This window comes from Berghia stephanieae, chromosome 5 (assembly GCF_034508935.2).
Source record: "Berghia stephanieae isolate SIO BIC M18660-M18661 chromosome 5, UCSD_Bste_1.3, whole genome shotgun sequence".
Taxonomy (NCBI): Eukaryota; Metazoa; Mollusca; class Gastropoda; order Nudibranchia; family Aeolidiidae; genus Berghia; species Berghia stephanieae.
In genome coordinates this window covers 73,749,153-73,776,652 of record NC_088364.1, presented here as the reverse complement: position 1 = coordinate 73,776,652, position 27,500 = coordinate 73,749,153, and the positions used below count along the sequence as shown (strand labels likewise).

Here is a 27,500-nt window from a genome sequence, read left to right as displayed (position 1 = left end):
CTCTTATCACCTCATCCACCCCCTCTTATTATAACTTCACGTCTCTCTCTTACTCTTCAATGCTCGCTGCCCTCTAATGTGTGTGTGTGGGGGGGGGGGGGGGGGGGGGTAGGAGTTGCGTGTGTGTATCAACGCCACGAACAACTCGATCAACGCCTTGGGCGATGCCATTATCTCCGTTAATGGGGATAAATTTCAAATTTTATTAAATTATCGAAGTAACAATGAAGTACGGTGAGCAAATAAAGAAGGCATCACCCCTCTTCTCTAATTAGGTTACAATTTGAAATGAGTGTGACTACTCCGTGTGTTTTACTCCTGTAGGCCACGGTTTTCATCGTGTAGCGGTCTTTAACGGTTCAAGAATGAACGGACCGGTCTAGAGACCGGTCCTTGCGGTCTTCATTTCCCAAGGAACGTAGGACCGTGGTCCTTAATGCTTGCCAAGGACCGCCCCGCACTACTATCTTCCACCAATCACCACCCATCCCACTTAATTAATCGCACCCACCCCCTTTGCCATACACTAAACGACACAGACGACCATAGAGGCAGACGACCACCTCCCTCCACTCCGCAAACCGCCCTTTCGTGTGTGAGATGGGGGGAACAGGAGGCGCACGCCTTGGACGATTCCATTATACGGGGTAAATTTCAAAATTTACTACACCATAATGATCGCAATGACAATGATCTATGATGAAGGCATGACCCCTCTTCTCTAATGGGTTATTGTTTGAAATGTATGTGACTACTAAAGATGTGTGTGTGTGTGTGTGTGTGTGTGTGTGTGTGTCGAACCTAGCAAGTTGCAAGTCTGATTTTTTGTTTTCTTTTGTCCATCTCTTGTCGCCACTCCTTTCTATCGCATTGTTGTCATTTAAAATAATACAATAATATTAAAATTTCGTTTGGTGTTTTAACTAATCAAGTAATATGAGTTTCATTAGTTTCTTCCGTCCAAAAAAACCAGTTATAACGTCTGTATTTTTAAAAGGTCCAATAGAATATTTGGGGACCCCGATAGCTCAGTTGATAGAGCACTCTCTTTATACGCAAAGGGCCAGAGATCGATCCCGGGTGCAGTCGATTTTTTTCTGAATCCCTGTCTACTCAGCAATGAATGGGTAGCTGAGTTTGTTAGATCTGGCGAAAAGTCACCATCGACCCCTCTTATCACCTCATCCACCCCTCTTATTATAACTTCACGTCTCTCTCTTACTCTTCAATGCTCGCTGCCCTCTAATGTGTGTGTGTGGGGGGGGGAGGGGGGGGGGTAGGAGTTGCGTGTGTGTATCAACGCCACGAACAACTCGATCAACGCCTTGGGCGATGCCATTATCTCCGTTAATGGGGATAAATTTCAAATTTATTAAATTATCGAAGTAAACATGAAGTACGGTGAGCAAATAAAGAAGGCATCACCCCTCTTCTCTAATTAGGTTACAATTTGAAATGAGTGTGACTACTCCGTGTGTTTTACTCCTGTAGGCCACGGTTTTCATCGTGTAGCGGTCTTTAACGGTTCAAGAATGAACGGACCGGTCTAGAGACCGGTCCTTGCGGTCTTCATTTCCCAAGGAACGTAGGACCGTGGTCCTTAAGCTTGCCAAGGACCGCCCCGCACTACTATCTTCCACCAATCACCACCCATCCCACTTAATTAATCGCACCCACCCCCCTTTGCCATACACTAAACGACACAGACGACCATAGAGGCAGACGACCACCTCCCTCCACTCCGCAAACCGCCCTTTCGTGTGTGAGATGGGGGGAACAGGAGGCGCACGCCTTGGACGATTCCATTATACGGGGTAAATTTCAAAATTTACTACACCATAATGATCGCAATGACAATGATCTATGATGAAGGCATGACCCCTCTTCTCTAATGGGTTATTGTTTGAAATGTATGTGACTACTAAAGATGTGTGTGTGTGTGTGTGTGTGTGTGTGTGTGTCGAACCTAGCAAGTTGCAAGTCTGATTTTTTGTTTTCTTTTGTCCATCTCTTGTCGCCACTCCTTTCTATCGCATTGTTGTCATTTAAAATAATACAATAATATTAAAATTTCGTTTGGTGTTTTAACTAATCAAGTAATATGAGTTTCATTAGTTTCTTCCGTCCAAAAAAACCAGTTATAACGTCTGTATTTTTAAAAGGTCCAATAGAATATTTGGGGACCCCGATAGCTCAGTTGATAGAGCACTCTCTTTATACGCAAAGGGCCAGAGATCGATCCCGGGTGCAGTCGATTTTTTTCTGAATCCCTGTCTACTCAGCAATGAATGGGTAGCTGAGTTTGTTAGATCTGGCGAAAAGTCACCATCGACCCCTCTTATCACCTCATCCACACCCTCTTATTATAACTTCACGTCTCTCTCTTACTCTTCAATGCTCGCTGCCCTCTAATGTGTGTGTGTGTGGGGGGGGGGAGGAGGGGGGGGGGGTAGGAGTTGCGTGTGTGTATCAACGCCACGAACAACTCGATCAACGCCTTGGGCGATGCCATTATCTCCGTTAATGGGGATAAATTTCAAATTTTATTAAATTATCGAAGTAACAATGAAGTACGGTGAGCAAATAAAGAAGGCATCACCCCTCTTCTCTAATTAGGTTACAATTTGAAATGAGTGTGACTACTCCGTGTGTTTTACTCCTGTAGGCCACGGTTTTCATCGTGTAGCGGTCTTTAACGGTTCAAGAATGAACGGACCGGTCTAGAGACCGGTCCTTGCGGTCTTCATTTCCCAAGGACCGTAGGACCGTGGTCCTTAAGCTTGCCAAGGACCGCCCCGCACTACTTTTCAACACTTTTGAAGAACACGGATATGGTAAATGAGTATAATAAACTGGTATTGTTTCACATTGATTCAGATGCTACACATAGGGAAAGAAATTGACGTCGCTCAGCTCTTTGTTATTGTTTTTATCGAGCCATGGTATGAGTATTGCATTTATCAGATTATAGATAGAATGCGCTTGGCCAAGGAGTTCACAACATTGCCATCCGGAAGTATAACGGACCAACACACAAACCATGTGTAACCATGAACTTTTATAGTCTGGTTAATACAGTTTAGTGAGAACAACTCACAAACGCGGATGGCAAAAACAATAACAAAGGCCTGAGTGACGTCATCTGCATACTATCTATAGATGGTATGTGGTTGGCTAAGAATATCACAACATTGCCATCAGGAAGTATAACGGACCACAAAACTACGTGTAAACTTGAACGTTTATAGTCTGGTTAATTCAGTTAAGTGAGAATTACTCATAAACGCGGATGGCAAAAAAAAGCAACAACAAAGACATGAGTGACGTCATCTTCATTCTGTCTGTAAAGGTTTGAAATTACACATAGTTTTGTATGTTGGTACTTATGTTATATCCGGCTGGCGCATTTTGCGAATGTTTAAACTAAACGCATAGCGTCAATGCGCACATATTAAGATGACTGACATCTGAACAAAGCATTGTGGTGGTAATGGATGATATTTTGTTTTTTATTTTAGAGTATTTCCATCACAACAACATAAAATAAATAATAACTTGAACATTTGTATAGCGCAATATCCACTAAACGTGCTCAAAGCGCTCTACAAAGGGTCCCCAACCAAAAGCAACACTTAACATGTAGGACGGGACATTACGCCTTTTAGGTGTCTATAGCCTGAAACTTATAATAGCAATTGCTTTTTATCCTTTGGATAGGACGCTGGTCAATCGCAAAGTACTTTCTGCCAAATCTAACAAACCCAGCAACCCATTCACTGCTGGGTGGACAGGGGGTCAGATATAAAATCTCGACTGCACTCGGCATCAATCTTGGTCCCTTTGCTTGTGAAGCGAGTGCTCTACCAACTGAGCTATCGGGACCCCCCCCCCAAGTTAAGTTGATGTATAATTAAAATGATTTTTAAAATGCGAGATTCGTGTTTTTTTCTTAAACATTGTAAGACAATGTATTCATTCTCATCTATTACCAAACGAAAGTAACCCCGAGACACGCACACACACACACACACACACACACACACACACAGAGAGAGAGAGAGAGAGAGAGAGAGAGAGAGAGAGAGAGAGGGGGCGTGGCTCTATTGGTTCAAATAGTGCCTGGCACCGCATCCATCTGTTAAAAATGGATTACAGCATTTTTTTAAATATATAAAACTGAGAAATGGTATATACCGCCTTTTGTCAACAGTGCGAAACACACTCCCCTTCTGTCACAACCTTCTCCCTTTATATCCTCGCTTGTTTGGCTATGCGGTCTAGTGGTATGACACTCGCTTTCGGATCGGAAGGTCCTGGATTCAAGCCTCGCTCGGCGCATAGTTGAGTCCTTGGAGAAGGCTCTTTACCACATTCTCTCACCGTACTCAGGTGTTAAATGAGTATCTCGCCGTTAACAGCGAAAAAAATTGTAACATCGCCTAACAGGAGTCATGTCCCGTCCTAAATGTTAAATGTTGCAGTGGATATTGCGCTATATAAAAGCTCATTATTCGATCCCGATTCACATAATACATTGACGAGTGTCGGCGACTGTGTACCATCGCTGGGCGGAGAAGTCACTGGATTTCCCCACACACACGATTGCATGGAGAGCATTTTTTGGAACCATTTAAGGCTATTACTATCAGTGTTGCCACATTGACTACCTGAGAAAATGGCTCGAATTTTTACTATCTTCAAATACGAGAAAAAGCCCGCCTCAGATGCCTATAAATTGTTGCTCCATCTCTGGTGGACTGGGGAATAGAGCAGTAAAATTAGGTGCCCCAAACGTAAACAAAGGTCGAGAAGCACATGGCAAACCACATTTTCCTGTCTTGACAGCTCAAGTTCCAATGTAAATAATAGAAAAAAATAACCTTTAAAATTTGGCTGTTAGGTGGCAAAAGAAACACCCTATTCATAAATACTCGATCATGCATCAAATAATGTCTAGATATGGATATTTTATGGAACAAAAGGTAAGATTTATCAAAAGTTACGTCTATCTATTTTTAGACCAGAGCAAATTATTGCGCTGGTGTGAACAAAACGAGAATTATTCGGAGCCTGATTTTCATAATAATTTAGCCTTATATTATTATTTCTGCAACTGTTAGATTTTATGTAAACATATTTTCAATACTGAAAGTGTATTGCCTACAACTCAAACTACAAAATTGGGAGACCTATATTGTGCGTAAATTATTCCGGTCCCTAACGGAAATCACTAGCAACTTGTTATTGTTTACGTTTGGGACACCTAATTATACTGCTCTATAATAGCTAATGTTGGTCATTTACGTCATAGTATGGTGACTTCGACCATCTTTATTATTATCGAAATCACGATAATTAACAAGTTCATTTGTTTCTCTCTTTCTCGTGATTATTGAATATAGTAATTTATCATTATTATTATTATTATTATTATTATTATTATTATTATTATTATTATTATTATTATTATTATTATTATTATTCTTATTCTTATTCTTATTATTATTATTATTATTATTATTATTATTATTATTATTATTATTATTATTATTATTATTATTATCATTATTATTATTAGTGTGAAATTTTGAAATTTGCTGACGACACTGCCCTTCAAAGGTTAATATTTAAAGATGATGAAACGGCATACAGATCTGAGATCGACAGATTTGTTGTTTGGTGTGAAGATAACTCCCTGAAATTAAATGTAGGAAAAACCAAAGAAATGGTTTTTGATTTTGGGAAAAACACAAATTATATCACTCCGCTCAAAATTAAAAATCAATCTGTTGAGCAAGTTTCGGTTTACAAATATTTGGGTATTTTAATTGACAATAAATTGCAGTGGCCTTTACAAACAGATGCTGTTATCTCCAGTGGCGGTTCTAGCCTATTTATAGTGGTGGGGCAAAGATGATTCGGTCATATATATATATATATATATATATATATATATATATATATATATATATATATATATATATTATATTATTTTTTTATTTATTTTTTTTTTGTTCACCTTAAAAAAAAAAAATTAACCACAAATAATCACATTCACAATGAAATGACAATACCAGTAGATTTTAATTATTCCAAACGTAATCAAAAATGAATCACGAAAGAGAATACAACAAAAAAATAAAGCGACGAGACATAATGCGACAACACCTTGACAATACAAGTCCATTTCGTTCACTCGAAAAATTAAAGAGATGCTTTAATCCCTCAACGGCGAGATTAATATTTCTGTTACATTACTGGTTTTCAGTAGTACGTAGTAACTGTAAAGTTTTCATCGAGAAGCAACAACAGCGATATGACTCGAGTTTCATTCAGAGCTCAAATTGCATCATTTTTACTGCTCTCTTGGTGGTTAGAATGATTGTGCCGGTGGTGGTAGTGGTTGGAATAGTGGTAGCGGTGGTGGTGGTGGAGGAGGAGGAGGAAGAGGAGACGGTGAGGGAGGATGTAATTATGGTAGTGGTTTTGGTGGTGCTGTTGGTTAGAATGATAGTTGTGGAGACGATGACGGAAATTATATGATGATGTTGATATTGTTTTTATTGCTATTGTAGTACTTGTTGTTAATGTTGTTGTTGTTGTTGTTGTTGTTGTTTTTGTTGTTGTTAATGATGATGATGATTATGATGACAACGACGATGTCGTCGACAATGATGATTACTATACGATATTACAAAGTTTATTCAATCTTAGGCTTTCGCCAATAAATCATACAATTTGATGACAACATACATGAAAGTGGAAAAAAATGATAAATGGAACCAAACAATAAACTGATACCATTAATAACGACAAAAAAAATAAATAAAGCAATCGTAATCCCACCAATACGTACAATAATAATAATAATAATAATAATAATAATAATAATAATAATAATAATAATAATAATAATAATAATAATAATAATAATAATAATAATAATAATAATAATAATAATAATAATGATGATGATGATGATGATGATGATGATGATAATAATAATAATAATAATAATAATAATATGATAATAATAATAATAATAATAATAATAATAATAATAATAATAATAATAATAATAATAATAATAATAAATAATAATAATATGATAATAATAATAATAATAAATAATAATAATAATAATAATAATAATAATAATAATAATAATAATAATATAATAATAATAATAATAATATAATAAATAATAATAATAATAATAATAATAATAATAATAATAAATAATAATAATATAATAATAATAATAATAATAATAATAATAATATAATAATAATAATAATAATAATATATAATAATAATAATAATAATAATAATAATAATAATAATAATAATAATAATAATAATAATAATAATAATAATAATAATAATAATAATAATAATAATAATAATAATAATAATAATATTTACCATCATCATTACTACCACCACCATCATTATTACGTTTGCAATCAGTTTTTCTCGTTTTAAAAAATTTGATACCTATAATAGACGAAAATTCCGGTGATTTTGTTAAAGGGTAGTTAAAATATCTACGATTTTATTAACCCTGGAAACTACGATTTTTATTTTCCTATTTCAAGTAGGCAGGTCTGCTATGACAAGTATCAGTTCCATAGTCAAAAAAAAAAAAAGACAAACAAAAACAAAGTTTATTTAATCTTAGGCTGTCGCCAATAATTCATACAATACAATTAAGACAAAACAATGCTACCAATCTCTCCTCATGCATTCGTTAGACTATAACAATAACGACCGTGTTATCTTTACTCCTTACCCAACCAACCCCTAGCTTCCCGCCTCTTCATCACGAACTATCTTATGTATGTATTAGCTTCAGGACGGGCAAGTACGGAATCTGCCCACCCTTCCTTTAAACGTATTTATTTCCTCTCTAACTTAGAATTCAACTCTCTCTTTTCTCAGAAGAGTATTTCTTGTATTCTAATTCAAGTGTTGAGAAAACCAAAATGGTGGTTGTATTTTATATATTTATTTAGTCTTGACTTTTGAATAAAAGTGTTTTGTTTTATTAGAGGAAATACAATAGAAAATTACATTGTTTTGCAAAAATATTTAGTCTGGCAATAAAAATACAGCGGTAATTACTTTAAGAATTTGACAAAAAAAGAACTAATAAATTAACAAAACAAAACAAACAAAAAAAATCAAATAAGAAAACAATTTAAATAAATGAGTTTTGAGAAGCACTAAGGAAAACGAGAAAAAAAAAGAAATAATTTAAAGCGATAAACAAATATATAAAAACAACACAAGTTAATACTAAATTGATATATTAGTAAATTAATAAATTAAATTCAATACTGAAACCTTCCCAATGTCATTACATCAATGGTACCAGCACAAGTAAGGCAATAAATAAGAAAAAGTACGTTTGCCAAAATCTCTTTTTAATTTAGTGTTCACTGGTTTATAAGGTGGGCTCATTTGAATTAGCCCGACCTAGTACTAGAGAGGCCAGACAGCAAAATGGGAGTTCACTGTCAGGCGACAAGACGATGAGATGACGATGTGGGCGGAGTGGAGTGGTTTGAGGGGGGGGGGGGGTTGATAAATAGAACAGGAGCGTATCCTGGTTTATGTATTACGGGGTGCATGGTGATTCTCAATCTATCAAAAATACACACAAATTGATTTCAGTACGAAGTATCAAGTTTAAGTACTAACTTTTGAAATTATCTAATTTAAATTAGATTATTTCGGACCTGGTATTATAGCATATAACTTGAAAAAACAGGCTGGTATTTGCCCACCCTGCCCATTATTACCAGCCGTCCCTGGTTATCTCTAAATTGAACAGAAGAATGTATTTTATTCGGAAACTTTCAGAATTTGACATAGACAAAACGTTATGCACCTTTTTTATAGATCTGTTTTGGAGACGGTTATTATTATTTGTATTACAGCATGGTGTGGAAATGCCAGTATTTGCAACATTAAGTTTAAGAAAATTGATCGGATAATTGATAAAGTCAGGAGTTATACTCACCCAATTTCCAATGTGATAGAACTGTTCAAGAGATTTTGTCCAAGTAAAATGGAGAAAGTTATGAAGGATGGCGATCACCCCCTTCTCAAATATATTAAGTTCTCCATGAGGAGTGGTCGCCTTATATCTATAAAAACAAAGACAACACGACCTTAATACATTTTTGCCACATGGTGTTCGAATTTTTAACGCACAACTGTGATTTAAATCAAATACTATCTTTTAAATATACACTCACAAGTTCGGACTAAAGGCCAGAGGTATGGCCTATCTCAATTTATTAAATTAATATATAAGGTGTTGCTATTGGTTCTTGGTTGTATATTTTTACATGTTTGTACATTTGCATATATATATATATATATATATATATATATATATATATATATATATATATATATATATATAAACGAATTTCCATTTTTTGGACGAATAAAGTATATATTATTATTGTTATTATTATTATTATTATTATTATTATTATTATTATTATTATTATTATTATTATTATTATTATTATTATTATTATTATTATTATTATTATTATTATTATTATTATTAGAGAGAGCGAGATAGATAGAGAGAGAGAGAGAGAGAGAGAGAGAGAGGGAGAGAGAGAGAGAGAGAGAGAGAGAGAGAGAGAGAGAGAGCGTGTATGGTGCCTTGTTAGATTTCGAAGTGAAATCGGTCTGTTTACATTCTTACCTTTCGTTCGATTGATATCCAATATTTACATGTGTGCTTTAACCCTCTCCCTACCGCCTGCAGCAAAATCGTCACAATTGCTAGATATGACAGAATTTACATTTTTCTTATTCAAATTTATTTTTTTTACATCACAAACTTTCAAGAATGGTATTTGTTTGATTAATAACAACATACAATTGTTTTGTAGAGAGCTTGTTTGAGTTTAAAGTATGTCATTTTGGGAAAATTTTGGGAGAGGGTTACGCCATTTCCCTCAGTATTCAAATTCCAGTCAACATATTCGTTCGTTATAGTTAGTGTAAATGTTGCTGCTCGAAGCTCGAAGAAATAAATAATAACGTGAATTTGAGTGTATGCTTCAATTTAATTACAAAAACAGATCAAACGTTTCGAGTTTCCCCTTTATCAACAAAACAGGATGATTGAAACACCACAGATGAATGAGATGATGTGGTAGAGGTGTAGTTAAGATGAATAAACAAACATGATATAACTACACTACTACACTACTATACTACTACTACTACTACTACTACTACTACTACTACTGTTACTTCACTACTACTACTACTACTACTACTACTACTACTACTACTACTACTACTACTACTGTTACTACTAACTACTACTACTACTACTACTACTACTACTACTAACTACTACTACTACTACTACTACTATTACTACTACTATTACTACTACTACTACTACTACTACTACTGCTGCTACTACTACTACTACTACTACTATTACTACTACTACTACTACTACTACTACTACCACTACTCCTACCACTACTACTACCACTACTACTACTACTACTACTACTACTACTACTACTACTACTACTACTACTACTACTACTACTACTACACTACTACTACTAGTACTACTACTACTACTACTACTACTACTACTACTGAACTTGCTTCGACACAGACTCCCATCCCAGAGGGCTGCCCATGCCGGATGTAGATCCATTTGACCCAGCGATAAAGCAATATTCTAGATCAAAACCATTGGATTGCTCAAAAGGGCTGCCTTTCTTTGTTTACCTCTTCAATGACCAAGAACTAGAAGAATTATACATGAGTCAATGAAACCAATGGAAATTTTACTACTGTCTCTACACGCGAGTGGAGCTGTCTGATGCAATCTGGACAGATTGAATTGCAGACGAAAATCGTCTCCCACCTATAAACCGTCGATAAACTTTTCACAGTCTTTGCCTAGAAATGAAACGAAATGAAAACGGAAGTGACGCCGATAGGGAATGAGAAAAGCGGAAGAGTAGCGTCCCTTGATTGGACGTCACCCATAGTCTGTGACGTCACCGGCCCAAAAGTTATTAGAGAGAACGTCATGTTGGTTGTGCGCATGCAAGTTGCGTGCTTTCAACTGGTCAAATCAGTTTCTTAACACATCTGTACAAATAACAAGAGAACGACAAACATGTGTTTGTAAATTACTTTTAAAACAAAACAGTGGTTAGCCAGACATTTAAGAGTCGAGTCATAGTGAAATCCAAAGTTGAACAGAGATGTGAAAATCGTTTACACACGACACGCGAAAGAGAAAGATCAATAAAATTAGAAAAAAAAACGGGAGTTTTGATTATTGGGATCGATGGTTTGTCGCAGCAGAACCTGGATCGGCAAATGCCAAAGACAAGATATTAAACTACATTTAAAAAATTGCTAAATAGGATTCAGGAGTCTTATGTCACGCCGCCTGCCAACGGCGGCCATCTTGGTTCTAAACAAAGAAAATCATTACTTTTTATTCTTCATGCTGGCTAGAGCTTTTCATTCCCTTTTCATATGCCTTGTGATCAGAATGTGTAAAAGTCAAAACATGATCAAATTTATGTGTTTTTTTTTCCTCTGGAAACGCTTTTATGCTCGCCGGAGAAATATTTCATACGGACGTCCGCCATTGTTCCGATAGTTTAGAGCCAGTTTTACGAAGTTACCATGCGTCATTAGGAAGGAAGTGCGTTACGACTGTTGAAGACTATTAAAATATGGAAAAATAGCCTTGTTGTTTGTGACATGTTTTCAGGCTCTGCGGGATCCATAAAATCATGTAATAAATCGGATCCCTTCAGTTTCCCTTCAAATGTTATCGGAAAACAAGTTATAATTAAGATAGAGCTATATTAAACAGTTTGATAACAGTTTAGAGTTAGCCGTTGTTGAGTTTGAGAATGATGTCAACTTTATGATTTTCATTGAAAATTTATCTTTTTGACAAACTGATAGTGTTTACTTTAAAATGTTAGGCGTTACATTCAAATGTCAAAGAGGCCAATTGATATTTTTCTGTATGTTTTATTTTCCTTCAAAAACTAAAATAGATAATTAAAATGTAAAGTAAAATTCCATCAAGTCTTATGATTTCATAATTTATGATTTATCATTAGAGAACTAAGGAATTTATTGACCTTGGGCACACATGTGTAGAGATCTATATCTGTCAAAGATCGTATATTTATAAATCTATTGGTAATCTGTGCTCAATCTATTCAACTTTTTGGGTAAGTTTCGTTTGTTGGCAGCTCTGAAAAATCATTAAAACATCAGTCGTGATAACTTATTTATAGCGGTTATGGTACATGATCTTCACATACGATTGGAGTACATAACATCAAACTGCAAAAGTAAATGATTTCATTTATTGAAAAAGATCTGTCTTGAATTTTATGACATCTAACATCAAACTGCCATAGGGTAATATCACTACGTAAAATTATATTAGTTTATATAAGTTTTAGATTCGGTCAGTCTCCGTGTGAGAAATTCATAATATTTGGAACTGACGTATATTTTCTGGACTTCCTGAACCGCTGCACATTTCAAATGCTTAGGGTCTTATATATTCTAAGTCCGGCAGTGGTCGTGACAAACATATTATAGACAAGTGGAGATTATCTTTTGCCGCCCTAAATACTTGTTAGCAGTAAGCTGTGGTATAACTACCCAATAGGATTCCACAGTCTGACGTCACGTCCGCCTAGCAACGAACCCTCTGGCTCTAACAAAAAAATCCGTGCTTGGTCCGGGAAAGGAATAATTGGAAAATCGCTCAAAAAACAATTTTTATCTTAAATATGGTCCAGTGTTTTGTACCAGATTGTCTGCACCAGTCAGAGAGTCACTCCTGCAAGTTTTACAGATTTCCAAATGGAGAGGCAGACAAAAAAATTGAGGAAAAAGTGGATCACTTTAGTCAGGTAAGCACGCACGCCTCGTCGAACATTTGATAGAGTTCGTAGTCTAGATCTAGGTCAAGTTCTAGCTTACGTAGACCTATGTTTTATGATTAAAGTGTACAATTGCACGAAATTATAAATAAAAATACATTCCAAACTAGGTTTTTATTGAAGTTGAAGCAAAAATGATATCTCAATCTACACGTTTTGATGCTGAGGCTGATAGATAAACTATAAACTGAATGAGAGGTCAGTTCTACTGATAAGTGATAATTTTTTTAAAAGGAGAAAAATAGAAGAAAGAGAAGAAAATATTTGTTAAAATCTTACTTTAAACTCGATACCTTTATGGCAAAACGGAAACAAATAAATAAAATAACGCCACCCCCCCCCCCCCCCCATCACGCATATATTTCTCTCTCACTCTCTCACACACACACTTTTCTCTTTTTTGGAAAGTTTCTCTGATTCTCTGCCATGCCTCCCCTCCCCGACAGCCGAGGTGGCAACTCTGTGTGAACAAAGCAAGATGGCGGCAGGGACCTCTCTCCTTTACCAATGCCCGATTGTTGACACTCCAACGTTTTCATCACCGCATTGGCCAGTACAGTACTGACTGAAATAAATAGAAAACGCCAGTCTTGCGCCACTCAACCCCAAGATCAACTTTAAATGTGTAAATTTAAGAATTCATATTTTTATATACCTAGTCAAAATCATCAAAAGAAGTAATGAGGAAGGGCGACATTTTGCTGAATGTGCGATTTCATAAAAGACAGGCGAGAGACCCACCAGTAACCTAGTCTCTTGCACACCTTTGATTTATCATGCATTGAGCTGGTGTCAAACAAGATAGTCTAAAACAAAGTACTTATCAAATTAAATAATATCAATATGCCCTACAGAATTATTGTTTTTTTTTTTTTTTATCTTTTCTTTTCAGGAGAAAGCACAAAAGATCCAACATCATCATCAAGAGTGTGTTCTTGTCACTTCAGAGATGGTGACAAAGCCAACCTCCCTGAATTGTTTGACAGAAATAAAAATAAATTATTTCCATCAGAGCCAGAAAGAAAGAAAAGAAAAGTGACACAAGGAATTCCCACCCCATCTCAATTGGCACCAACATCAAGAAGACCACCACCACCACCACCACCACCACCACCACCACCATCATCATCATCATCATCATCATGATCATCATCATCATCATCATCATCATCATCATCATCATCATCATCATCATCATCAGCTCAACTCTCTTCATCATCATCACAAAGTCCCACCTTTAAAAAAACCAGATTCCTCATCATCATTATTTTCCTCCTCATCACCATCCTCATCATCATTGTCTTCTCCCTCATCATCATCTCAACCCTCGTCACCATCATCACAGGATTCCATCTTTAAAAAAAACAGATTGTAGAACAAGTGAGGATATTTTAAATAGAACAATAAATTTAATTCAAGAACAAGAAAATACAGACAAACATAAGGGAATAGCTAGCTTAAAAAAACAACTTAGATTCAATGCACTTACACTGTTTCAAGCCTTACAGAAAAAGTTCTTCGAATGGAAACAGGTGTACATTCTTTTAAAATATTTAATATTATTGTTCAATAAGTTGAGTGTTTTAGAGGTAACATTATTTATTATTAGTGGATGGGAAGTTCAGGAAGAGACAGTTGCATTAAAAGACAAAATTTTCATTATACTTATGAAACTTAGACAGAACTACACTAACCTTCATATTTCACAATCGTTTTGCGTTAGTGAAAGTACTATAACAAATATTATACAAACTTTTATTCATGTTTTACATAAGGCATAAGCTTCTCTTTGAAAATGTTATGAAGGTTACATGCCCTTCTAGACATAAAAATAAACTATCGGCTCCATCATCATTTTTAAGATTTCTAAATTGCAGAATGATCATTGATTGTACAGATGACCAAATTGCTATTCCTAAAGAAATGGATAAACAACGGTTAACTTATTCTTCTTATAGGTCCATGAATTCTGTTAAAGCTCTTGTTGGTGTGAGTCCAAATGGTGTGATAAATTTTGTTTCTAAACTTTATCCAGGGTCTGTCTCGGATAAGGTCATTGTACAAAATTGTGGATTACTAAAACTTTTAATTTTAAGCCCTGGAGATTTAATTTTAGCGGTTTCCTGATTCAAGATATTTTACCTCAAGGAGTAACTGTAAATATCCCTCCCTTTTTACATAATAAATTTACTGAAAATGAGATTTTATTAACAAAAGAAATTGCTTCATGTAGAATTCATGTTGAGAGGGCTAATGGAAGACTGAAAAATGTTAATATCCTCTCATATATTCCAACCATGTTAAGAGAAACATCTGATATTATTTTTCAATTATTTGCAGCACTTGTCAATCTCCAGTCTCCTCTTATTAAGGAGACTGCATTTTGTTAGCTTTGCCATTTATTTTGTACAACACACATATTTTGTTCATCATCATCAAATCACCATTCAAAATAATGGTTTTGTAGGTCACCCATACATGATTTTACATGATAAACATGACAAATTATGGCATTGTTGTATCTATGTATGTTCAATGTCATTAACATTGTTAAATAAAATATGGCAAATTAGTTTTGGACTGAATCAACCCAAGGCATCATCAAGATAGATCTGTGGAAGTAAAAGAATAAAAGATTCAAATTTAGAGCTGCGACCATGCTCAATAGGCAAAAAACAAACAAACTAATAAAACGTCTGTTGTGGTCTTGTGGTATGACACTCGCTTTTAGATCAGAAGGTCCTGGGTTTGGGCCTCGCTCGGCGCATAGTTGAGTCCTTGGAGAAGGCTCTTTACTCACAACCTCTCACCGTACTCAGGTGTCAAATGAGTACCTGGCCATTAACAGCGTTGTCTCTGTCCGAAAAAATTGTATTATCGCCTAACAGGCATCCTGTCTTACATGTTAAATGTTGCTGTTGGCCAGGGACCCCTTGTAAAGCACTTTGAGCACATTTAGTGGCAATAAAGTGTATCTTCCAAGTAGAGTATTACAGATACCAAATAATTGTTAGCATGACTTTGAAGTTTCGAATTTTGAAAAAAAGATGCGAGGTTCTTTGCCTTATTTCAGGCGCCAAATGTGTTCTTGTATATCTCACGATGAATGGTAAGACCTGATGTTTTCAGCAGCCTTTCTGCTTTCCGACACTGTGTTTTAGCTCATTTAACGCCCGAGGTATACCACGGAGCATACTTCCGGTTGGTGACAGTCCTTGTTTTGAATGGCGCATATGAATGCCATATGTCAACCGTTTCGATGAGACACCTATTCAACTGGTCTGGAGAAATCATTGAATTTTGATGAGTGAGTATTGTTTATCTGAGTCGCCTCTGAAGTTGTCCAAACTAATACCCTTGATATTTCTGGTTGATGTGGTGATGGTGTCTTGTGTGGTGTTGAAACGTCGAGATTGAAAGAAATGAGGGAGTGGTCCGAAAAGGGGAGGTAATCGACGATGGCGTTGTTTTTCTTGCTTTTTATTTATTTTTTTTGGGGGGGGGGGGGGATTCTTAATTTCCATTATTACCCAATGTAAAATATGACTAGCAAAGTGGGTTGGCGCTGTTACGATCTGCCACATGTAGTTCTCTGATAGTGACTCACGCAATTTAGCGGGATCTGTGATGTCGAAATGAAAATTAAAGTCGCAGAGTATGATTGAATGGCCAGGTCGCGTGTGTTGCAATGTTAACATCTCGTTTATTTCTTTCCTAACATCGGTTAATTTTATTTTGTTTTTCTTGTTTGCTGACGGTCGGTAGGTCCAGTTGATGTATTCTGGAGGGGTGTTCTTAGATCAATGACCTCCATTGTTTTGCAGCGCATTTCGGGGACTTCCACATGTTTAGATAATTCTGTTTTATAAAATACGCCAATGTCACCCCCTCGCTGATCTTTTCTTGGAGTATTAAAATTGGTACCAAGGTGGTTTCATTGCCGTTGCACCTGGTTCGTTTCCAGACGGTGAAAGCTATAAACGTCTCTGCTATAAATTATTATTATAAATAGAATATCAAAGTTCTTCTAAGTTAATACATCATTTATTTCTTCAGTTTTATTACGACATGACTATGCCTTACAATTTGATCAATAAAGACTTATTGCGTTCTATTGATTAAAGATCCATTTGTTCCTTACATATTTATTTCAACAGGCTGTTAAACTTTCATGAAACCGACACGGTTGTTGTATTGAATTTCACAATAAGTTAATAACACTCACTTTAAACAATGTTGGTATATTTATTTGATCTTTAATCAATACAACGCAATAAGTCTTTTTTATTTATACTATTGATTATGTTTCATCTTTTTTCGCTGAGTAAGCTTTCTGCGCGATTATGGGCTTTCAGAGAAGACAGGAATCGTAAGAAAACGACGAATTGTGTTATTCACGACCATGAGTCGTGGTCGTGATCACATACCGATTCTTTATTGATCAAATTGTAAGGCGTCTATCTATCGCACGAAAATGTCTCAAGTTCAAATCCGAATAGAGATGCGAGATCTATTATGAGTAATTTTGAACCTATGATTATTATTATTCTAAAATATATCAACATTATTTAAAGTGAGTGTTATTAACTTATGTGACGGTGCATCTTCGTATCTATTCACAGACATTACATTAGGACAATGACATTAAAACATGGACTTTTTGTTATCTATTTTTTAAATCTTATCAATATAGCTATCGCACATCTAAGACGGCAATAATTACAAAGTGTGTAAAACACACAACAATAATACAATCAACACAAGGATTAGATATATCTTATACTATAACACAATTACACTATAATAAAATAATCATAATACCTATTTTTCTCCTGCGCATGTATGTTAAGAAATAATTACAAAGTGTAAAAACACACAATAATACAATTCAAAAATAACTACAAAGTGTGTAAAACACACGACAATAATAAAATTAACACAGGTTTTACATATATCTAATACTATAACAAACTTACACACTACTATAATAAAATGATAATACATATTATACAATTTAATAACGGTTTCTCCTACGCATGTATATTAACTACATAAATAATTACAAAGTGTGTAAAACACACAATAATACAATTAAAAATAACTGCAAAGTGTGTACAACACACAACAATAATACAATTGACACACCTATTACACATGTGTAATACTATAACACAATTACACACTATTGTTATAAACTGCTGATCATGCAATTTTTAATTTAACAATTTAACAACGGCTTCTCATGCTTTTTATATTACTACTCACAATGATATTACGAAAGGTCCCCACAAAAGTATAGCTTTAAATTATTAAACAAGTCTGCTGATTTAATTAAATTATATAACTTTATTTAAAAATAAGAAAATATCAAAAATAAAGTGAAAAGGTTTTAACAATCAAAACGTACCTATTCAGTAACACGTAAAGATAATACAATCCACACAAACAAATCTTGTCCTGTTGTCTCCGGTTTGCCCTTCTGATTTCTTGTAACAGCGTTGCGCGGCTATGTGGTCTAGTGGTATGACACTCGCTTTAGGATCGGAAGGTCCTTGGTTCTAGCCTCGATCGGCGCATAGTTGAGTCCTTGGAAAAGACTCTTTATTCAGATTCTCTCACCGTACTCAGGTGTAAAATGAGTACCTGGCCGTTAACAGCGTTGTCTTTGTCCGAAAATTGTAATATCGCCTAACAGGCGGCATGTCCCGTCCTACATGTTAAATGTTGCTGTTGACCAGTGACCCCTTGTAAAGCGCTTTGAGCACATTTAGTGGATAGTGCGTTATATAAAAACTCAATTTTTAATATTTGTGAGGAAGATGAGTAGTGTGGACACTTCTTCACTCTGTACCGAACATGGCCCAACAAATGTTGAGATCAACCGTGCTTCTCAGATTTATTTTACGTCCACGACTTTGCACTAGCCTTTTGGATCTGGATAGAGATTTGACCTACTCAATTTCGAATTTCCATTTTTTTTGGATGAATAAAGTATATATTATTATTATTATTATTATTATTATTATTATTATTATTATTATTATTATTATTATTATTATTATTATTATTATTATTATTATTATTGTTATTATTATTATTATTATTATTATTATTATTATTATTATTATTACTAGTAAAAAGCCCACAATTTTGCGGGAAAGAACTATTTTCATTCGATACTGTACTCACCATCATTTAATGAGGGCAGATTGGTAAACAACGTTGTCTGTGTAATTTGGTATATCTTCGGTTGATTTTTCTGTGTGGCCCAATAATATATTTAATAATATATTCCCTCAACTAACCCCAAGAAAAAATTAAACCTAGTACCTTTAATTAACCCTAATAGGAAAAACAAACACCCTAGCACTTTAATAAGACTTATGACTAACCCTAATAGGAAAAAAAAATCATCTGATCTCGAGCTAATCCTAATAGAAAAAATCATGACAAATTGAATAAATAAACGCCTGACAAAAGTTCAAAGGTGAAAATACAAATTTAAAGAATACCGGGGATGTAGGAGCTTTCGGAATGTCTCCCCTTTACTTAACTTATGGAAAAACAAACACCCTAGCACCGTATGACTAACCTCTCGAGCTAACCCTAATAGAAAAAAAAACAACTCTCGGACTGCTTTGCACTACCTTTCAATATTTAACAAATCAAAATGACGGCCGAAAATCAAAACAATGGTCAAATTAGGAAATTTTAAACTTTCACAAATCTATCAAGGTTTGTTCTAGAGTTTTTAAAATACTTCTATATAATGTCAAATTGAATAAATAAATGCCTGACAAAATATCAACGGTGAAAATACAAATTTAAAGAATACTGGGGATGTGGGAGCTTTCGGAATGTCTCCCCTTTACTTACCTTATGGAAAAACAAACATCCTAGAACCTTTACTAAGACTTATGACAAACCTTAATAGAAAAAGAAATATCCTCCGATCTCGAGCTAACCCAAAAAGTAAAAAAAAAAGAATCAAAATGGCGACTGAAATACCTTCATGTGATCAAGTAAATAATATCACTATGAATGCCACGATTTGCTGAAAAATGCCAACACCCACACACACATGTATACACCACACACAACACACACACACAAACACACACACACACACGCACACACACAAACATACACGCAATTATACATAACAACACTGATCACCGCTAAATCAACAACACAACGGAAGTAATAATAATACTTGATGTCATAAATAGATGACGCAAATTGAGAACTTTTTACAGTGTCAAAATTAGTTGATTTTGAGTCAAGTGTCGTCGTTGGTACATATTTTATGATATCTGTTTGACTTAACGAACTTTCAAACTGACTTTAAATTATAAAAGGAAATCAAGTTATCTGTTTATCTATCTGTAAACAACACATTTCTAATTTTCAAATCTTTCGGTAGAGTTGTGCGCCGTGTCAATTTTTTTATTGACTCAAATAAGCACAATGTTCTCCACAATGCTATATTTTTTAAAGAAAGGATGATTATTATTATTATTATTATTATTATTATTATTATTATTATTATTATTATTATTATTATTATTATTATTATTATTATTATTATTATTATTATTATTATTATTATTATTATTATTATTATTTATTTTAACGGGCACCTTTTTATTATCACACTCTTTTAGGGAGATGTGATATTCCGACATAAGCCGCTTTTTAATTTGTTACCGAACCGACCAGCATTTAATACTTTTATAACATAGTTTCGGTCTTCTCTGTGTTGTATTCAGTTTGTTACCGAACCGGCCAGTATAACACAGTTTCGGCCTTCTCTGTGCTGTAGATAGTATGCTCTTGGCCAAGAAGTTAACAACATTGCCATCCGGAAGTATAACTGACCAACACACAAAACTATGTGTAATCTTGAACAGTTATATTCTGTTCTGGTTAATACAGTTTAGTGAGAATTACTCATAAACGCGGATGGCAAAAAGCAATAACAAACACCTGAGTGACGTCAACTTCAGACTATCTACACTTTATTGGGACAAATGCATAGTAACAGATGTGCCTTCTCTGTACTATGATTTTATTGATCTCTTTAAAATCGGACTGATGTTGCATAAATTTGTCTTCTCCGTGCAATGATTTTAGTCACCCGTTTACGGACTTACACTATAAACGTTCATGGATACACACAGTTTTGTATGTTGGTCCGTTGCACTTCCGGATGGCAATGTTATGAGCTTTTTATCCAAGCGCATACTATCTATATAACCATGGTGAGTAGTATTCATAGGACGACTGAGAGGCGTTGTCAACACAGGATAGCCTTACAACAGGTTTGTAAAACAACAACTCATGGTCTCCTTAAGCTAATTTTCCATTGAGACTTAAGCTCGTTCTACAGTAATGTGACAGATGGTTTTGTTGCCTTCCTTTATTATACTGTAAGTCTGATGAACAAAATGATTACCAACCACTTACGTTTTCTGTTGTCCTGCATATAGATAGTATGCGCTTGGCTAAGAAGCTCATAACATTGCCATCCGGAAGTATAACGGACCAACACACAAAACGGTGTGTATCCATGAACGTTTATGGTCGGGTTAATACAGTTCAGTGAGCATTACTCATAAACGCGGATGGCAAAAAACAATAACAAAGACCTGAGTGACGTCATCTTCGAACTATCTATAGATAGAATGCGCTTGGCCAAGGAGTTCACAACATTGCCATCCGGAAGTATAACGGACCAACACACAAACTCTGTGTAACCATGAACTTTTATAGTCTGGTTAATACAGTTTAGTGAGAACAACTCACAAACGCGGATGGCAAAAACAATAACAAAGGCCCGAGTGACGTCATCTTCGAACTATCTATAAGAGATTCCAGTTTATTTGTTTTACTCTAGAATATGTTTGTATGTCCACATCATAGATATGACTGGACGGACAACGAGAAGGAATTTCCAGTGGGTCGATCAGCTGTTACTATAGATAGTTCGAAGATGACGTCACACAGGTCTTTGTTATTGTTTTTTGCCATCCCCGTTTATGAGTAATGCTCACTGAACTATATTAACTCGACTATGAACGTTCATGGATACACACAGTTTCGTGTGTTGGTCCGTTATACTTCCGGATGGCAATGTTATGAGCTTTTTAGCCAAGCGCATACTATTTATTGTGTCATACCGAAAGTAGCTCTTTTCGTTTGATGAATAGGAAGAAACCGGCTGTCAATACACTCTTTTTGTCTTATGATTAGTTATGCGAGGCACTATCTTTCGCTATTTTCCCACTCTGATTCAAAATTAATAGACTTTTTCAACATATATTTCACACGGACTTACTGACTTATATTTACAAAACCATCATGCTTCATACATGTTACAATCGCGCTGCAAAATCGCCGTTTCCAGTAATAAGATCAAACGAGGGGAGTGATCATTAATATTTCTTGTTGAAATATTAGTATCGCTACTATATCGAATTGTATTGATATCGAAAATTTCTGATATCGCCCAGCACACTTGGGGAAGTCACTTCGGAACTGTTGACAGTAAATATCTTGTTTTTATTTACTATAAAATAAGTAGTCTGTGTTATTTCGAAACAGAAAATTTTTTTCGTGATAATTATTATTTGGAAAAATCATACATATAAGTTTGAAATGAAATCTTTAAAATTTACTTACTTAAAAGTATGTAGTAAATGGGGCGCGTCCACCGGTCCACAGAGATCTTTGAATCTAGTTTAAAACTAATTTAGCGTTTATAAGGGAAAAGTCGACTGAATTTTATAATCCTAAAGTTAACCATTCTCATTGAGATAAAGATTTATATCATAGCAACTCTTATGATTGAAAAAAAAATCGCCAAGACTTACGAGAGTAATTTATAGAAAATTAAGAATTATCTAAGGTAAATATTTGAGATTTGGACCCAGTACACCATTAAAATGGAAATGGCTCTGCGCATGGCGGAAGTCATCGTATTTAAACAAATCTAAAGAGGGCAACGCCCACTTTGTTTAGAGTCTTTTCCTTTAAGTTCAATGGTCTACATTCATTTCATCCTTTCAAGTTTCTACTCATAACTTCCAGTTGCAATAAACACGCTTTTCAGACAAACTGTGTAAATCTGTATACAAACTTTATAGAAGAAACATAAGTATGTCTTAAAAGAAGACTCGAGAATAGGGTTGCTTTGTTGTTTAACTTAAGTATTTGATTGCAGATGGTAGTAATAATTACAGCATTTTAACACTGTAGTCGTAGCTTAAGTTTTTCATTCTCCTCCCTCAAATTGGTGATGTAGAGAAATTCCGTCTAAAATGTAAATTTAGCTTGTTTCGTGTTGTATGCAAATAAAAGCAAATTACTCTATAGATTTCAACAATAGATGTTCAATTCTGAAATTAATTGAAAAATAAAATTCAATTCATACTATCAATCAATCAATCAATCAAATCATATATTTACTCTTTTTGAGAGTGTCAGCGATAACTCCCATCATGCACAGGATCGAGATAGGGTCGGCCTGTGACAAACTGGGTCTGTGACAAACTGGGTCGGTGACAAACGGGGCCTGCCACAAACTGGGCCTGTGACAAAGGGGATACGCTTCCGTCTTGTTCAGGCAGTGTGTACTATGCTTTTCAGTTCTGTGTACTGCAATATTTACTTTTTGGCTGGGAGGTTTGAAAATGTTTGAATGTTTACAAAGTTTCATTGATCAGACAAATAATACCACCCGTTATCCTCCCATCCCGCCACCTTGTTGGCCAATAGGAGAATAGAAATACCAGTGTTACGGGATACGCCCCATATTTTTGACAACCAAAATTGTTTTGTTCTTGTAACCTAGGGGACCAAAGCAACCAGTCGTGTGACGTTATATCTCTGTCGTCTATCTGGAATTTAGTATTGTATTTATGTCTTTATTGTTGTTGGCTGAAGAAGGGTTTTGAGTCCGAAACGTTCCGTGTTTGGTATTTAGTTCTTTATTGAAGCTGTTATATTGATTTTTGTTTATTAGTGTTTTTATACTAACGTTTAAAAAGTGCCATTTAGTTATGAAGTTTAACTCACTCAATCCTAGAGACTTTAATAATAATAAATAATAATAATAATATAATTAATATATAATAATAATAATAATAATAATATATAATAATAATAATAATATAATAATAATAATAATAATAATAATAATAATAATAATACTTTATTGCATCCCAAAAAGGAAATTTTTTGTACAGACGTGTTATAATTTACACAATAAGATAAAAAATACAATGGAAATAGGATGTATATTATATAATTTGCTACTTTTCAAAATTGGACAAAAATGTATTAAAAATGAGCATGTACATATATAGTTTTATTCAACTACAATGAACATGTAAACATTAAGAACATTAGCTTTGATACCACGCCTAGAATTTGTCTCAGAAAAATGTGATAAATAGGCATGGGTTAAAAGTAACCCCGGGGATACTACGGATATAGTCGGTGTTAGGGTTGGGTGAGTTAAACATTCTATATTTACTTTCATGTCATATTGCAGTTAATCTATTTTTTGTACATTCATTTCATCGACACCGTAAGTACTAAGTTTACCATACCAAATCATTATGCTGTGCTCAATAATTTATAAAATCACTTATTACTGTATTGTGAAGAAATATAATTGTACTGTTCAATTGTCAAATCTCACCTGGACGGTCTATATGGACAACTAAAGAATGATGTGCGGCTATGAGGTCTAGCAGTGGTATAACACTCGCTTTCAGATCGGAAGGTCCTGGGTTCGAGCCTTGCTCGGCGCATAGTTGAGTCCTTGGAAAAGGCTCTTTCCTCACATTATCTCACAGTGCTCAGGTGTAAAGTGAGTATCTGGTCGTTAACAGCGTTGTCTCTGTCGGGGTATTTGCAATATCGCCTAAAAGGCGTGATGTCTCGTTTCACACGTTACGCGTTGCTGTTGGTTATGGACCCTTTGCATAAAGATAATGACATAATGACATGCACATCATCCTGTGCTATTCAAAGCACCAAAGAGATGGACATGAATCAGGATTATTTCCAAGAAAAACAAATTTCGGTCTTTACATAAAAATTTAATGTTTTATGTATTGGGATTGAGGTGAGGTAACCCTCATATTATCATTCTTCTCTGAGGATAGTTTTTAAAAATTAAAAATTAAAATTGAGCTTTATATAACGCAATATCCACTAAATGTGCTCAAAGCGCTTTACAAGGGGTCCTGGTCAACAGCAACATTTAACATGTAGGATAGGACTGTTAGGCGATATTACAATTTTTCGGACAAAGACAACGCTGTTAACGGCCAGGTACTCATTTTTACACCTGATTACGGTGAGAGAAAGTGAGTAAAGAGCCTTTTCCAAGGACTCAACTATGCGCCGAGCGCGAGGCTCGAACCCAGGACCTTCCGATCCGAAAGCGAGTGTCATACAACTAGACCACATAGCCGCACATAGTTTGCGTTTCAAGTCAAATTATCACCAATTCTGACCAGCAAAACAATTGCAAAAAACCGTGGCCAGGGCTTGAAATAAAAGCTGCACAGGCTATTTGCCCAGGACCTCCAACAATGGTTATCCAAGTGAGTCATTGTCATATATCCGCTCTGTGGATAATAGGATTCAATAATCTGATGTCACGTCCGCCTAGCAACCAGCAGCAACAAAGAAAATCGGTACTTTTTATTCTTCATGCTGGCTAGAACTTTTTCACAAGTCATGCGATCAGAATGTATAAAAGTCAAAACATGATCAGATTTATAATGTTGTTCTCCCCTGGATACACCTTTCTGCTCGAAAGAGAAGTATTTCATAAGGGAATCCGCCATTGTTCCGATAGTTTAGAACCAGTTGCTAAGTTATTATGCGTTATTACGAGGGTAGTGACGTCACGACTGTTGACCAGTCCATTATTGACCAACCATAACTTGGAATTTGCGACACCCACTTCACACGTGCTCGGACAAATATAGTTGTTGTTTATAAACAATAACATGACTAAAATCGTACTCTCTCTGATCATTGACATCAATATACCTTTTCTATATATTTATATCTTTACACTTTTATAATCTGTATGTACCTTAATTTACACTATGTAATTGTCCTTACAGCCTACAATATTATTACACTATATATACCTATTACCAAATTTTACTTTACCACATTATATTTACGTCTATTATCTTTATGTATGTATCATTATCGGCATTTTATACGTCTGTACAAAAATTTCCTTTTGGATGAATAAAGTACATTATTATTATTATTATTATTATTATTATTATATTATTATTATTATTATTATTATTATTATTATTATTATTATTATTATTATTATTATTATATTATTATTATTATTATTATTGTTATTATTTTTATACCGCCAAATGGGTGGCTAGTTATCATACGATTTTCTCGATCTTATTATAAACGTTTAAGTTTACACGTAGTTTTTTCTTTATGTTGGTTGTATAGATAGTTCGAATTTAACGTCACTGAGGTCTTTGTTATTATTTTTTGTCATCCGCGTTTATGAGTAATGCTCACTAAACTGTATTAATTTGACTGTAAACGTTCATGGATACACACAGTTTTGTGCGTTGGTCCGTTATACTTCCGGATGGCAATTTTATGAGCTTCTTAGCCAAGCGCATACTATCTATTTGTCGTGCAGTAAAGCAGTGGATAATTTACTTAGACACATACTATTGAAAGTAAAACATGTGTAGTTTGCTATGTTTACCAGTCACTGCCATTATGACGATTTCCGAGAGCGTGATTATCTAAGTGTCTATTACATTGGTCGAAAACCAGCCAACGAATTATAGAAAGCTCGAAGGTCTTTGTTATTGTTTTTTTGCCGTTCATGTTTATGAGTAATTCTCACTAGACTGTATTAACCAAACTATTAACGTTCAAGGTTACTCATAGTTTTACGTGTTGGTACGTTATATTTCCGGATGGCAATGTTGTGAGTTCCTTAGTCAAGCGCACACTATCTATAGATAGTTCGAAGCTGACGTAACTCGGGTCTTTGTTGTTGTTTTTTGCCATCCGCGTTTATGAGTAATGCTCACTGAACTGTATTAACCTGACTATAACCGTTCATGGATACACACAGTTTTGTGTGTTGGTCCGTTATACTTCCGGCATTCTATCTTCCGGATGGCAATGTTATGAGCTTCTTAGCCAAGCTCACAGTATCTATAGATAGAATGCGCTTGGCTAAGAAGCTCATAAAATTGCCATCCGGAATTATAACGGACCAATGAAGAAAAGTATTATAAGATCTACAAACCAGAGAGAAGTACAAGCACATACGATTTAACAAAAACAACTACGTGCAGGTCTGATAACAGAAATCAATTGGATTCAATAGTATGATGTCACGTCGCCCAGCAACGGCGGCCATCGTGGTTCTATAAAAAGAAAAGCGGGTTTTCTTTTTATTTTTCATGCTGGCTAGAA

The 27,500-nt window shown here is 34.9% G+C and overlaps 2 protein-coding genes across 2 annotated transcripts in view; both read left to right on the top strand.

Annotated features, from left to right (window-relative positions):
- LOC144973588 (zinc metalloproteinase nas-6-like) overlaps positions 1-27,500 on the top strand; it is a 699,617-nt gene that overhangs the window by 233,008 nt on the left and 439,109 nt on the right. The gene's annotated exons all lie outside the window — the stretch shown is intronic.
- LOC144973582 (uncharacterized) overlaps positions 23,839-27,500 on the top strand; it is a 109,952-nt gene continuing 106,290 nt past the window's right edge. Inside the window, exon 1 of the mRNA XM_078916209.1 lies at positions 23,839-23,971. The gene's annotated coding sequence lies outside the window, so the exon portion shown is untranslated. The remainder of the gene's footprint in view (positions 23,972-27,500) is intronic.